Genomic DNA, 14,558 nt, shown 5'->3' with positions numbered 1-14,558 from the left:
TGCCAGGGCCCTTGTCTGTGTGACTCCACCTGCGGCAGGTTCACACCAGGACACCTGGCACCTGTGTCTCTGCCTGGCTGTCGCCCCAGGAAACCCGGTGTGGCACCCAGCAGCCCACACATGGCACACCAGGGCCGCCCTGCCCTTCCCCCTCCTGGCGTGCCTCCGTGTTCACATCAGCTCTGCACCCCGACTGCCAAGACAAACCAAAAAGCTGCTCTGAGTTCCTCCTGGGGCTCCAGGGCGTTTGCAAACGCAGGCTGCCTGTCCTGCCCCCAACACTGCCAGATCCAGAGGGAACGCTGCCCGGAGGCCTTCCGTCTGCCCACACCTCCCTGGGCAGGGCTTTTAAAGGTGCCAGAGCCGCCTCATAGCCCACCCTGGGCAGGGGCCTCCCTCACCTTCCCACCATGCACGTCGAAAGGTGCCCACCCTGGGGGGAGGGCGGGGTGGGGGCACCACCTGGGCAGCAGCCGCCGGCTGCCCAGTGCCTCTGTGTGGTCCTGCCCAGTGCAACCCTGACACCACCCTGAGCACAGGTGCCCTCTTGGGACCACCCCCCACCCCCGATTGGTTTCCGTGAGAATAACCAAAAGCATTTCAACGTGTTACCTTTCTTTACACAGATAGACTCCAAAAACCAACACAAATCTTTATTTTTTTTATTTCAAAGATATAATGAAAAATTATGGGGAGAGTACTCATTATGGCAGGTGTCTGTGTAAGAAAAAATATATATCTATATGTCATATAGCTTGTTAGGTTTATTTTTTAAAGGAAAGGTAAGGAAGCAATTGATTTGAGATATCTACCATGAGAAGTCCCATGTCCTGTCAAACTTGTCAGTATTTTATAAATAAACTTTTTTTTTGGAGTTTTGAGCGTTCCTTTTTCTCCTCCCTGGAAGGTAAATGGGGACACCTACCCCCCCCCATATGATACTCAAGCAATCTGCTCCCCAAACACCCACCTCTGGGCTTTTATGGAAAGAATCAAGAGTCCAACTTACTTCCTTAATTCATACGGGAGTGGGCACCCGTGACTTTAAATGAAATGTACTATTTTATTTATTTTACACTTTTAGCATAAGGGCCGCTCAGATTATGCCAAATTAGAGGCAGAAAGAAATGGTAATGATGACTAAGAACTGTAAAGGCAATCGCTAGCCCGTGTGTGGCATTCGCCCCGTGCCAGGCGCTGTTCTAATGACTGCCCACTGAGTCACTCAGAATCCTCGTGGCACCCCCCTCCTCGGAGGGAGGCTGGGGCGGGGAGACCTTACGTGGCTTGCCCCGGAGAACTGGGAAAGGCCAGGGTTTGTGCTACAGCAGCCTGGCTCTCAGACATCCCTGCTGCCTCTCTGATGCGCGAAGGCGACTTCCTTGCCCATCTTCATTGTAATTTCTACAAAGCCAGCTCCCCAGGCCCTCGGGGTCTTGAGGCAGTGAGAACTGTTTGGTGGCTCTAACCTACCTAATCCACCCAGGTTTAGAGTTAAGGCTTGATTCACTGGCTTCATGAGTGCAGTGGTGCTACATTATACCACACTTACCTCCCATTCCTTAAGTCAGATGGATCCCAATAAAAGAGAGTGAAGGAAACGTGATTTTAACATGTTAAGCGCCCAGTCAGTCACCGGTGACTGACACTATACTTTCCGTCTGGAAGACAAAACAGGCTGGGCGCTTAACGTGTTAACAGTACATGTAGTGCCACTTATTTTACACGAGAGGCCCAGTGCACAAAATTCATGCACTCGGGGCGGGGGGCGGGGGTGTCCCTCAGCCCAGCTTGCACCCTCTCGCAGTCTGGGAGCCCTTGGGGGATGTCCAACTGATAGCTTCGACCCACTCCCCAGAGGGGGGGTGGGGGGCAGGGGAGCGGGCCTAAGCCAGCAGTCGGACATCCTTAGTGCTGCTGCAGAGGCAGGAGAGGCTCCCACCACCGCTGCTGCACTTGCCAACTGTGAGCCCAGCTTCTGGCAAATGACCTTCTGAGTTGAGCGTCTGCCCCCTGGTGGTAAGTGTGCGTCATAGCAACCAATCGTTCTGCTATTCGATTGTTTTGCATATTAGCCTTTTATTATATAGGAGGATAGTCTACATTACAGTATAATGCACATTCATAAGGCCTCTGTATAATCAAAACATAGCTAAAGCAGGGAGTTTTAAACATATACATAGGCACACTTTACTTTTACTTAGATTCACAAATGTAGATTAATTCACCAATCTGTTCATGTGGGGCCATAGCATTTTTCTTTTTTTTTCTGTGTGAGAATGGGCTCAATATGTGGAATTCTTTAGAACCTTTCTTACATAAACCACCTCCCTAAGGCATCAACAGTGAATTCAGTTTCTATCTCTTTAAAGTAAAGCAAAAGAAAGTATAGAAATGACGAATGGAAGACTGCAGTTTCCAGTTCTGCGTAGACGGAGCTTGGCAGTGGCTGCTCGGTCCCAACAAGTGAAAAGCTGAACCCACTGAAAACTCAACAACTCTCCTCGGCTCCGCGAGGGAAGTGAGGTCACAGGGCGGACTCCTGCCGTGAGACTGGGGAGACGGGCGGGAACACGGAGTATCCGCATTTAACGGAGTAGAAAGCACGGGTGATGTCAGAGCAGAGTCCAGCTCTTATTATCTTGCCCTAAAATGTTACAGTTCCTGTCCACTTCCAACTCAACACACTCTTGTATTTTTGCAGCTTATTCCTTTCCCAAACCATCCAATGTCATTTTCAAAGAAGTCCTCATTCTCCTTGTGCTCGCTAATCTTAGCCGCTGACATCAGACTTAATTAAGTTACGTAATTACTAGAGAATGGACGGCGGCATAAACAAGGTTGAGAACAGTGGTAACTGAATCTGTAAACATCCAGCTCGAGTCGCGGGAGCAGATTCGCGGGGCTCTCAGCTTTCGGGGACTGTGGGCATCTTCATTGTTTGCAAACGAACGTAGGGCATCGTTTCCTACAGCTAGTTGGTTAAGGCAGGTCAGAGAGACCTCTTCCTGTATCTATCACAGTACACGCAGTGCATTCTGCACTGTATGACCAATTTTCAAGGCAATTAATAGGTTTTCCAGGGTAATTTTGACTACGCATACCATTTACATTGCACCTAATTTGGAACCCAACCCCCCACAAGCTCCCAGTGTCACTCAGTGGGAAAAGCACTTTGGGTATAAGAGAGCGTGGAGTTAGCAGACAGGGGTTCCTACAAATCCCAGCTTGAACTTGAACTTGAGTTCATCCTCCGCTACCTCATCTGTGGGATGGGTGCAATTTCTGCCTTTTTCAAGATCAGACTCACGGAATGAAGCGTAGGGAAATGACCTCTCGGGCACAGGACCTCCTGGCTCTGAACACGCGGCTCAGGTAGATGGGCTGCAGGGTGGTGGGGGGCTGGGCTGGCTGCAGCCCCCCTCGGCTCCACCTGCCTGCAGCAACATGGTCTTGAAGGGTTTGGAACCTGGGTTCGTGGTAGGGTTGCCGGATAAAACCAAATTTTGCATGGAACGTGTTTACCCGAAAATGTTGTTGTGTACCTGAAATTCGCATTGAACCAAGCAGCCTCTATTTTCATTTGTTAAATCCGTCACCTGGCTCAAATCCCAACTCTACACCAAGAGGTGGGGGGGGGTTCATGCAAAACTTTCAGACCTCAGTTTCCTCCTCCAGAAAATGGGCATGAGCAGGGCGATTACGTGTGAACGTCATTTGTAAGCCGTACACACGCTGCATGTATAAGGGATTATCGCTATTGTTCGTGGATAAAAGGACACTGGGCTCATCCAGGAGATTCTGGCTGTGGGCGCGGCTCTGGCTCAATGAGTCCCGACTCTCAGTCCTTACCCCACAGGCTCCGCCTACCTTTGGAAATGTCTCCAAAGAAAACATCTGAATCTTAGAAATGTGGGGGCCTCAGAGGGGGTGGTGGGAGTGACTGGCCTTCCAGATCGTGTCAGTCACTCTAGGAGCAACCCTGCTCACATGCACATCACTGCGGAGAGCTTCAAACCAGGAGGAAGGCAGGACCCAGGATCAGAAACCCGGGTGCCAGTGCCCCTGGGGCCTGATGCGGCTGGCGGAGGGGCAGGTGACTGGAACCTGCGGACAGAAAAGGCTGGACGGAGACACAGACCTAGGTGGGAGCTGGAGAACCCCCAGGTCCCCACCTAGACCTGCCTCTCCTTCCGTCCTCCAGCCTCCTCCCTGGGCTCCTTGTGGTCCAGGCTCGTCCAGAAGCCAGAGGTCACCGGAACACGGTCCCCACAGGCCGCAGAGCAAGGTGGGGGTGTACGGGAGGGTCACATGGGCACCAGCGGGCCCACAGTGGCGCTGTCCTATGCCTTCGGGTGTGGTTTTTCCTACCCCTATGGAAAGTTCCTACCCTTCCTACCCCCAGGCAGGCAAAGGGCACGTCTCTGACTCTCTTTTCTCCGTGTGGATAAAGAATGGAATTAGACTCGGGCGTAGGAGAGAATTCCAAATGTCTGACTTTCTGTGGCCTGCAACCCCTGCCGCAGACAGAGCCGCGGGGCAGCAGGACAACAGCCGACCTGTGTCCTGCTGAAGGCCTTCTCTGCAGCTGAGGCGATCCCCACACAGGCCCACAAGCAGGACTCTCCCCTCTGCCCCATGTCCCAGATAAGGACACCTGCCAGCGACCGCCAGGTGAGTGCCAGAGCCACGATTGGCCCCCGGTTTGGCTGGCAGCCTCCCCCAGAGGTCAGACGCTGCTCACCCGGAGGAGGGGACCCGGCCCCGGGGGAAGCCTGCGTGCTCTGGGCGGCCAAGCAGGAAACATTGTTTTAGGACAATGATGTCCTCTCGGTTGGGCAAACGTTCTCCCTGAAGGGCCAGGGAGTAAACAATTCAGGCTTCCAGGAAGCAGCCGAAGAAAGACACAGCAGTGAAAGCACGTGGCTGTTGTACTTAAGGGACCCTGAGATGAGAGTTTTCTATAACTTTCACCTGCAAGGACATTTCATTCTGGTCTTCTCTGTCCGCGTCGTTTTAAAATGTGAAAATCGTTCTGAGTGCGTGGGCCACCCGAACATGAGCAGAGTTTGAGGACCCCTGGTCTAAAGTGGCTTCCGGTCAAGCTGATACTTGCTGGGACCTCTATGGGGTTCCGGGGGGACCCCCAGATAAGGTAGTCGAGGGTACTGTCGAAGTGTTGTGTCTCCCTGCCCGTCCCTCACCCCCCTCCCATTCTCATGCACCTGGAACCTCGGAACGGGGTCTTATTTGGAAGTAGGGCCTTTGCGGGTGTAACTAGTTAACGAGCGATCACACTAGATTAGGGTAGGCCCCCAGTCCTTTGGCCTGTCTTTATGAGCAGAGGCGAGGACGCAGAGAGGCACACAGAGCGAACAAGACCGTGTGAAAAGGAAGACAGAGACTGGCTCCATGCAGCTCCCCGCCAGGGGCTGGCAGGACTGCCGAGCTGCGGGAAGCTGGGGGGACAAGGACCCTCCCGCAGAGCCTCCTGGGGGAACCGGCCCTGCCAACACCGTGAGTGTGGCCTTCCAGCCGCCAGACTGGGAGAGGACGCGTTTGCTGGGCTCAGCCACCCCGTGCACAGTGGTGTGTGGCAGCTCTGGGGAAAGAGGGCTCCGTTCTGCTCGGAGCTCCGCTGTGCATCTTTCTCTCTGGGGGTTCATAGACTGGCAGAGGCTGGCGGGATCCCAGGCCCTGGCCCTCCCGGACCTCCGGCCTCCCGCCCGCTGCTTCCCAGCAGTCTTCGATTCTGTAGAGAAGTGCCAGCCAGCCCTGGATGAAATTGGCCACCACGGGATGCTTGTTTTCCTGCTCCTCCCCCACCTCCCCCTTCCTAAATGGTTTCCACCTCTCACTAGGAGCCAAACAATCCTTCCCCAAGGTCAGAAACACCCACCCACCATCCACCTGCGAAGTATTCATTGCAGGTGCTGGGGATGGGCCCTCAGGCCTCGCCCTCTGCGGCTGACGCTGGGTAAGCACAGGCGTTTCTGAGAAGTGAAGTCCAGGCTCCATGCAGGGGGTGCAGGCAGCCCCCATGTGGGTGGAGGCCAGACCTGCCTGCGTTGCGGGCCTGGCACCGTGCCCGGTCCATGGGGAGGCCGGGCAGGCTTCTCCATGTCCCCCCACACCTACTAGGGCCCCGCAGCCCAACACTGGGTGGAGGACACCCACACACCACCCAGGACAACTGTGTGTGTGCACAAAGGCTCATAAATGAACTCACTCACTCTTCCGAAGGCGGGAGGGGGCACACAGGCCAGAGGAACCTGTGGTGGTGACAGGGCCCGGGACCCACCCAAACGCCGTGTGTCCCAGCCTGGAGAGAGCCCGGCCCTCCTCGGGTTGGAGGGACCTGGAACGCCCTCCCTGACTCCTGTCCTGGCCCCGGTGTGTTCCACTGTCTCTTCTGAGGAGAAGATCGAGGCCCCTGGGTGACAGGACTGTGGTTGAGACCCGGCATTGCTTACGCGAGGCTGTGCTGTGAAGGGATTTGGCCGGTAGCGGGGAGGGTCTGGGAAGGCTCTGGGAGAGACGGACGGGTGGGAATGGCGGGGAGTCAGGGAACCCACCTCAGAGGGAGTCCCCACGTCATTTCATGGAAGGAGATCCGTGCGGGCGGGGCAGACAGGGCGGGGAGCAGGGGGGATGGCCCCCCCAAGGGCGGATCTGCGCACATCTGTTTGCAGTTTCCAGCTCACCTCCACCCCCGCCTCGCCCTCCCTCTGCAATCAGCCGCCTGTGCTTGTCCAGCCTCCTGCCCCGACCAGCCCTGCACACGCTGGCCGGTGAATCAGAGGTGCCTTCTGTGGGCCCCTGGGGTGGGGGCGGGGTTGTTCCAGGCCTGACACCAGGACTACCCTCGGGGGAGTTCCTGGGGTCCTGCCCGGACAGGGCTGGGGGGCACCCTCAGCCCCCCACCCCCACCCCCGGGGACCGCAACGAGGACAGACAGGAGAGAAGCGGGTGAGGGAAGGGAAACCACAGGTGACCAGGTGGCAGCTGACGCTGGACCCCAGAAGAGGAGACGCAGGAAATGGGTCACCGAACCCACGGCTCCCGAAAGGGGCGGCTCTCACTGACGGCCGCACCCGGAACCCAGAGCCACGCTGCCCGGCTCCTCGGATTCTTCGGGAGCCAGAATCCCAAATTTTATGTAAACCCCTTATGCTTACGTATTAGCAACTAAAATATATATTTTTATATTTTATATTATATATGTATATATATACATATATATGGGGTGGGCAAAAGTAGGCCTACAGTTCATATGGAAGTAGACACGCAGGTTATGATCATTACAATAGCTTTATGAACCCAAAAGAATGTCACAGTGCAACTGTGGACCTACTTTTGGCCACACACCCCCCGTGTGCATGTGTGTCTGTGTGTATACGCACATATATATGTACACACACATGTATAAAGCACTGTTGTGGCAGATTGTATCTTGCAACAGCCATTGCAGCAGCCCCTCCCTCTCATGTGTTCTCCCATCGAAAGAGGGGCCATGCTCCCTCCTCCTTGAACCGGTGGGGCGGGACCTGTGACCACAGCACAGTGATGCTACGGGACTTTCTAGGCCAGGTCATAGTTATGGGTTGAATGGTGTCCTCACAAAAGATGTGGACATCCTGCCCTGGCCCGTTTGGCTCAGTGGATAGAGTGTCAGCCCGCAGACTGAAGGGCCGTGGGTTTGATTCCGGTCAAAGGCATGTGCCTCGGTTGCAGGCAACCAATCGATGTGTCTCTCTCACATGGATGTTTCTCTCTGTCTCTCCCCCTCCGTTCCACTCTCTCTAAAAATCATTGGAAAAATGTCTGCGTGAGGATTAAAATAAAAAACAAACCCAGATGACTTCCTAACTCCCAGCATCTGTGAATGGGACCTTATTTAAAAATAGTCTTGCTGGTGATTGAGTCAAGATGAGGTCATTTGGCTCTGATCCTTACAAAAGGGGAAATTTGGACACAGAAACAGATACGCAGGGGAAAGAGGGCTGAAGGCAGGGAGAAGGCCGCGTAAAGACAGAACATCAGGGCGCGCCACCGGGAGCGAGAGGGCGGCATGGAAAAGAGGCTCCCTCACAACCCCCAGCAGGGTCCAACCTGCCGTCAGCTTGATTTGGACCTTTTTGTTTTTTAATATATTTTTATTGATTTCAGAGAGGAAGGAAGAGGGAGAGAGAGATAGAAACATCCACGAGAGAGAATCATGAATCGGCTGCCTCCTGCAAGTCCCCCACTGGGGATCAAGCCCATAACCCAGGCATGTGCCTTTGACTGGAATCGAACCTGGGACCTTTCAGTTCGCACAGGATGATGCTCTATCCACTGAGCCAAACAGGCTAGGGCTTGATTTGGACCTTATAGCTCATCCGTGGGCAAACTACGGCCTGTGTGCCGGATCCGGCCCATTTGAAATGAATAAAACTAAAAAAAAAAAAAGACCGTACCCTTTTATGTAATGATGTTTACTTTGAATTTATATTAGTTCACACAAACACTCCATCCATGCTTTTGTTCCGGCCCTCTGGTCCAGTTTAAGAACCCATTGTGGCCCTCGAGTCAAAAAGTTTGCCCACCCCTGCTCTAGCTCCTGAACTGTAACTGTTAACTCCCTCAGCTGGTGGTACTTCATCGTGGCAGCCCTAGCCTTTCGGCCGGTTCTCCTGGGCATTTGATCTTGGCACATGGCTGCCGCCTCGAGCAGAAATCCACGCTGTTCCACGTGGAGAAGCCACACACAGGTGTGCTGGCTGCCGCCCAGCTGAGCATCCCACTGACGGGAGTGGAGGTTGCCCAGGTGACTCCAGCCCCCGGCCACTGAGTCACACCCACCCCACAGCCCGCCTTTAAGTCTTCTCAGCTGAGACCGCTTACATCATGGAGCCTGGACTTCACTTCTCAGAAACGCCTCTGACCTGGAGCAGGGGCCTGCTGCCTGACACAGACTCGTCGTTGTTAGCTGACCTGACATGTCTTTGCCTTCAACCACAACTGCTTCCTGGAGGGCATCCAGCTCGGGGAGGGGACAGAGGGCTTGGGGAGAGGAGAAAGCTAGCGTCAGTCCGGGAGGCATCAAGCATCAAGCTGGGGAAATGTAAATTAGCCTTGACAATGGGCTAGATGAGTTATTGTTATGACTCAAAGGCTTCCGCAGGGGCAGAGGAAGGGCACACACATACACACGCGCACACACGCACATACACACATACACACGTGCATACACACGCAAGCCAACAGGATACTGACCACTCTGGAGAAGAGAAAACTCTGATGATGAGCTTTGACAATGACACCCCGCTCGCAAACACGTGTATCTGCACCTCTTCTCCATTCTCTCCACGGTCAGAAGGGACACAGAGATGCCAGGCCCTTCTCCATTCGTGACAGCCATTGACTCAAGACACCATCCTGTAGGCTTGAATGTGGGAGCAGCAGTGTCCAGTCGGGGGGCAAGGCGGCTACCTTGCAGAGCCCTTCCTTGCGAGGAGGCTCCCACGGTGTGCCCAGGGGGCCGGGAAACTGTAGGGAGACCCCCGAGTCAGGCAGAAGTACACAACATCAGATGCTCAACCCAAGGGTCTGGGATTTGGGGGGACCCCGTGCAAAGGGAGGGAAGGCCTTGGGAACAAACACCTCAACAAAACGCACAGGCACAAGAACCCACTGACGGGAGGCACTGCTCCTTTAAGCACTGGGAACGTCTGGGCGATGTGTCACATCACATTGGGACGGACAGGATGCTGAGTGATGCCTTCAGCTCCAGTCACCATCCTCTCCCCCCTGGGCCATGTGCTGAACTCCAGGAAGGAATGTAATTGGGGTCTTTGGTGTGGATGTGGGCTGGGGAGGTGGGTGATGAAAACAGAGGGGGACATGACTGTGGCCTTGTAAGAACCGCCTTGAAGCAGGTGCATGGGGTCTCGGGGAAACAATGTAGGACCTTCCCAGGCAGGTAGGCATCTGTCTGCTCGGTAAGACGGTGCCCATCTCCTCTAGCGACCTCCCCTTGCCCGCCCTGGGGTTTTCTCATCTGAAAATGGGGACCACGTGGGTACCCACCTCATGTCTTTGGCGTGATCACTCATGTAGCGAGATCACTCACACTGCAGCCAGAATCTGCTTCCTTTCCTGCCGTCTCGTGGTTTTGTGGCTAAAACTGCAGGCTCTGGGCCTGCCTGCTTAGCAGTTTTCAGTCTAGGAACCGTATTTAGCTGTGCCATCTCGGGCAAGTTATTTAGCCTTTCCTGTGTTTAATCTGAAAAAAATGGGAGTGAGATGCGGAATCCGAGCCTACGGTGAAGTACTCAACGAGCCACAGTGGCCGGCCTCCTCCGGGCTCTTACTGAGGCCACACGTGCCTGCAAGCTGGCCTCTCGGGGAGAAGAGGAGCCTTCTCTGGGCACAGACAGACCCCCTTCCCTCACCCTCCCCTCACCCCCAGTCCCTGGTCTCACCTTCTCCCTGGGGGCCCAGGAGGCTGCCCTCCAGCGGAGAGGATGACAGAAAGTCCTGGAAAGCCGGGGGGCCTGGCAGACTCCTGTTTCAGGACCGGGACTGCGCCTGCAGATAACAGGCTCGTTTTTTCCCTCTTAGCTCAATTCTAGGAAACACTGCAGGGCGGGCCCACTCTGTGCCCGAAGATGCCCAGCAAAAACATGGTTCCAGAAGGTCACCTTGGGCCCTTAATTTGGAGACAGGCTGGTGGCCATGTGGGGAGCCCCCATGGGGTCCCAGCTTTATGCTGACCTCTGACCTGCATTATCTAACAACCTCACGCCAACTACAGGAGATGGGTACCCACACGGTCCCCGTCTACAGATGAGAAAACCCAGCCCCACGGAGCTCAGGTGACTGCTCTCAGGTCCTAGAGGGAGGCCGGGATTCGAGCCCAGGACTGTCTGACCCAGGGCCTGTGTCCTTGTCCCGATCTTCCGGCCCTCGGAGCACCAAGAGGAGACGTCCACTGAGGGGCCAGGTTTGGCTCTTCCACCTGTCACGGGGGCACTGGTGGGTGAAGCTCTGGGCTGGAGACGTCTGGGAACCACACACAACATTCCTTCCAGGGTCCCCGCTCCCGAGACTCCCTGCCTTTAGCTGAAGTTCACGCTATTTGGCTGCGGAGCCCAGAGCTCCGGTTACATGGTTCTCCCCCATCCTGTTCTCCCTCCCAGATAAACAGGACACTGGGTGTCATCTCCCACCTTTGGGATATGTCCCCGCTCAGGGTTCAGGGGCCGCGTGTTAATAACACGACGATGCACATGACAGACAGGTGGGGTGCGGGGGGCCTGTGCCACATGTCCTTCCCCTGGCAGAGGATGGAGGTGACACCACAGGACCCAGAAGCCTCAGTAGGACTTAGCAACAACAAACCAGTACCTGGTCCCTGGCATTGGACTTGGCAGTTCACAGAGCAAGGCCATGTGCTTCATCTCCCGCAATCCTCAGGTGACCTCCTGTGGGTCTGGACTGTTACCATCCCCCCCACAGACAGGACTCGGAGAGACAAGTGCATGCTCAGGGTCACACCACCCAGGTATTCTGACCCCACGCCTGAACCCCTTTCTAGTAACTCGTGGCTCTCTGCTCTGCTGCTGCCCCTTGACCCACATCATCACCTTCTCAGCCCTAACTCAGCCTGCTGATGCCTTCTGCCCACAGAGTCCCAGACTGCAGAGCGGCCCCTCTCCCTCTAGTCAGCGGCCCACTGACACAGCGCCTCCCTCACCCCAAGCCTGGGAACGCCATCCTGGGAATATGTGTGACCCTGTAGATGGCCCAGCAAGCTCATTTGGGGAGGTGGGGTGGGGAGTTACCAAATGTAGCTCAGTTTGGGGCTGGGGTTAGGCGGGAGAAGGGAGGGCTCTGGGGCTCAGGACACGGCTCATTCATCCATCCAGCCGACATTCTACATGGAGACTCCAGTCCACATGGAGATTCAAACACCAACCAGCCCTGGCCTGTGTGACTGGGTTGAGCATCATCCCATGCACCTAGAGCTCGAACATGCCTGGGTTGTGGGTTCGATCCCCAACAGGGGGCGAGCAGGAGGCAGCCAACTGATGTTTCTCTCTCCCTCTGTCTCTCTCTCCCCCTCTCCCTTCCTCTCTCTCTAAAATCAATAAAAATATATTAAAAAAACAAAAAACCAGCAACCGGACACCACACCGTCCTGACTCCAAGGAGCCGTGGGGGGACCTGCTGTTTTACTCTCGGGGTGCACTGGCCGCCCCAGAGCCCTGATGAACGTCAACCCCCTCACAGGCAGGTTCATGGCTGGGAGCCTGGGTGGTGGGGGGCCTTGTCCTGACCCCCAGGTCGGGGATCCTGGGGGATTTCCCAGGCTGCTCGGCGGAGGAGGCCCTGCCCACGAAGGGGCTCCAGGGGCTTCCCAGGAACAGGGAACCGAGGAGTGAAAGCCTCTGCCCAGCGGGTGGCAGTGAAAGGTCCGGGGCGGGCAGGGCCTAAGCTCACGGGGGCTCCACTCCAAACTATGCCAACAGCAGGCCCTGGGGACACCCTGAGGTGTCCATCCAGGAGGGACCATGTCTGACGACCTCAGTGCGGGGGAAGGTTGGGGGTGGGGGACTCGGATAGAGATGGGAAGTCGCAGAGCATTTGTGTGGGAGGGGCCTTAGAGATTAGCTCATTCCAGACAATGAAATGTCCTGCCAAGAGTCAGGCGTTATGGCAAGCGCCAGACTAGAGCGAGTGGGGCCTCCCGCTTTTCTATAAGGAAATAGGATGACCCCCTGGAACGGATCCTGGTGGGGCTGGGGCAGAACCATTCGAGCTCCAGTGCCCAGAACCCCGCGCTAACACACGCTGGGAGGTAGGAGGCCCCTGGGGTTGTAAGGATCACGTGTGCCCAAGTTCAAGGGCTGGCCGAGCACCTGGGGCAGGCAGAGACGTGTGCCCAGGCCTAAGGGCTTTATAGGTCAAATGACACCAAAGCTGCAGCTGAGAACTGAAATCCCTGTCCGGAGTCAGGGGCTTAGAGTTTGCCAGAAAGTGTCAAGGTGGGTGTTACTTATGCAAGTGGCAGGCTTTGTTGTTGCTGTTAATTTCCCCTGCTTACCCATAGAGAGCTCTAGTCTACAACTTCGCCTCAGTGGATGCCTAGGAGGTTCCCCAAATTCACAGGCCTGGGGTCCCAAATCCCAGAGAAAATGAGCACTTTTCTTCCAGTCAAGCCTCCCTCCGGCGTCCTAGCAGCGCAGGGAGGAGCAGCTTCTAGAAGCATCCGAGCTCCTTCCCTGGGCAGCCTGTGCCCACTGTGGGCCTGAGGTCTGGATCCGGCTTCCTACAACCACAGGCAAACCGCAACGAACGCTCAGTGTTGGTGGAAGGGGCCTCAGAGGCAGAAGCTCAGATCCAGGAAGGGCGGAAGGATCCCAGGGAGCGCGCAGGACTTGGTTCTGGGGAATCTGCTCAATTGACAGGTAATCTAACCGCGAGGGCCAACCCAGACACCTGTGGAAAGAACAGATTACCGTCAGCGAGCCCTAAGGACAAAACACTTTGTTTTAAATGTGGGGAAAGAGAAGGGCGGAAGTGCCTCCGAACCCGGGACCTGGGAGTTTTCTTGGGACAGATACGACTTGAGTTTCTAAGGGACCTGGGACCAGCGAATGGGGGAGGGGGACGGTGGGGCGGAGTGGGGGAGGGTTGACAACTAGCAGCGAAGAGGGGAAAGCACCAGCGGGAAGGGGCCCACTGAGGGTCCCATCCAAGGCCACGCGGGTAGGAGGGAGCCCGAAGCCTGCACTACCTCCACCCCCTCCCTTGAAACCCCAGTTGGGAGCGGCTAACAGCAAGGGAGCCTTGACGTGCTGTGCCCTCTCTCCTGGGCAATAGTCCACCACGGGCCTCGGGTGGTGGGTGTCCTTTACAAACGGAGACTATTTCTCTAAAAAGAACCAAACCCAAGGCCTGCTTTTCATAGGATGCGGACCCTGGGACTCAGAGTTCATCCCCTTAGTTTCACTTGGAGGCCCGGAGGCGTGGCTCAGTGGTTGCGCATGGACCTATGAACCAGGAGGTCACGGAAGGATCCCCGGTCAAGGGCACATGCCCGGGGTGCAGGCTCGATCCCCAGTAGGGGGCGTGCAGGAGGCAGCCTATCCATGATTCTCTCACCTCTCCCTTCCTCTCTGAAATCAATAATAAATTTATAAAGTTTCATTGGGAGAACTTGGCCTCCGCAGACAATCAGGCAAAGGGCAGTCGGAGAGGCAGGAAGATCAAAGACCGGCCACCTGCCGACAGCCTCCTCACGCCCGGCCCCTCCTCTTTCCAGGGTCTGGGGTGGAATCCAGGACCCAGACGGCGCCTCGGGCTCCCATCTCCGGTCTGTCCTGGGCCCAGGGGCGAGCAGGCGGGGTTGGGGGTGTCTGGTCGCTGCTCCGAAAGGGACGAGCCTCGTGAGTTCCACGTTGAGCCCCCCGGGGAGAGTCGCGCCCCAGGTGGTACTGGGTCCACGAACGCAGCGAGGCGGGGCCCCCGAACCCCTTTCCCCCACGGCCCAGGTCCCCGCCCGGGCCGCC

At 56.0% G+C, this 14,558-nt stretch overlaps 1 long non-coding RNA gene across 1 annotated transcript; it reads right to left on the bottom strand.

Moving 5' to 3' along the window:
* Positions 1–8,796: 8,796 nt before the first annotated feature.
* Positions 8,797–13,536, bottom strand: LOC132217882 (uncharacterized). The gene is made up of 3 exons (XR_009449028.1): positions 13,091–13,536; positions 10,072–10,267; positions 8,797–9,531 (listed from the first exon to the last, which is right to left on the bottom strand). It is a non-coding gene; the product is annotated as an uncharacterized LOC132217882 (long non-coding RNA).
* Between the last annotated feature and the right edge of the window lie 1,022 nt (positions 13,537–14,558).

Source organism: Myotis daubentonii, chromosome 16 (genome assembly GCF_963259705.1).
Source record: "Myotis daubentonii chromosome 16, mMyoDau2.1, whole genome shotgun sequence".
NCBI classification, from domain to species: Eukaryota; Metazoa; Chordata; class Mammalia; order Chiroptera; family Vespertilionidae; genus Myotis; species Myotis daubentonii.
Note: the sequence above shows the minus strand (reverse complement) of the source record. Positions and strands in the feature narration are given on the sequence as shown.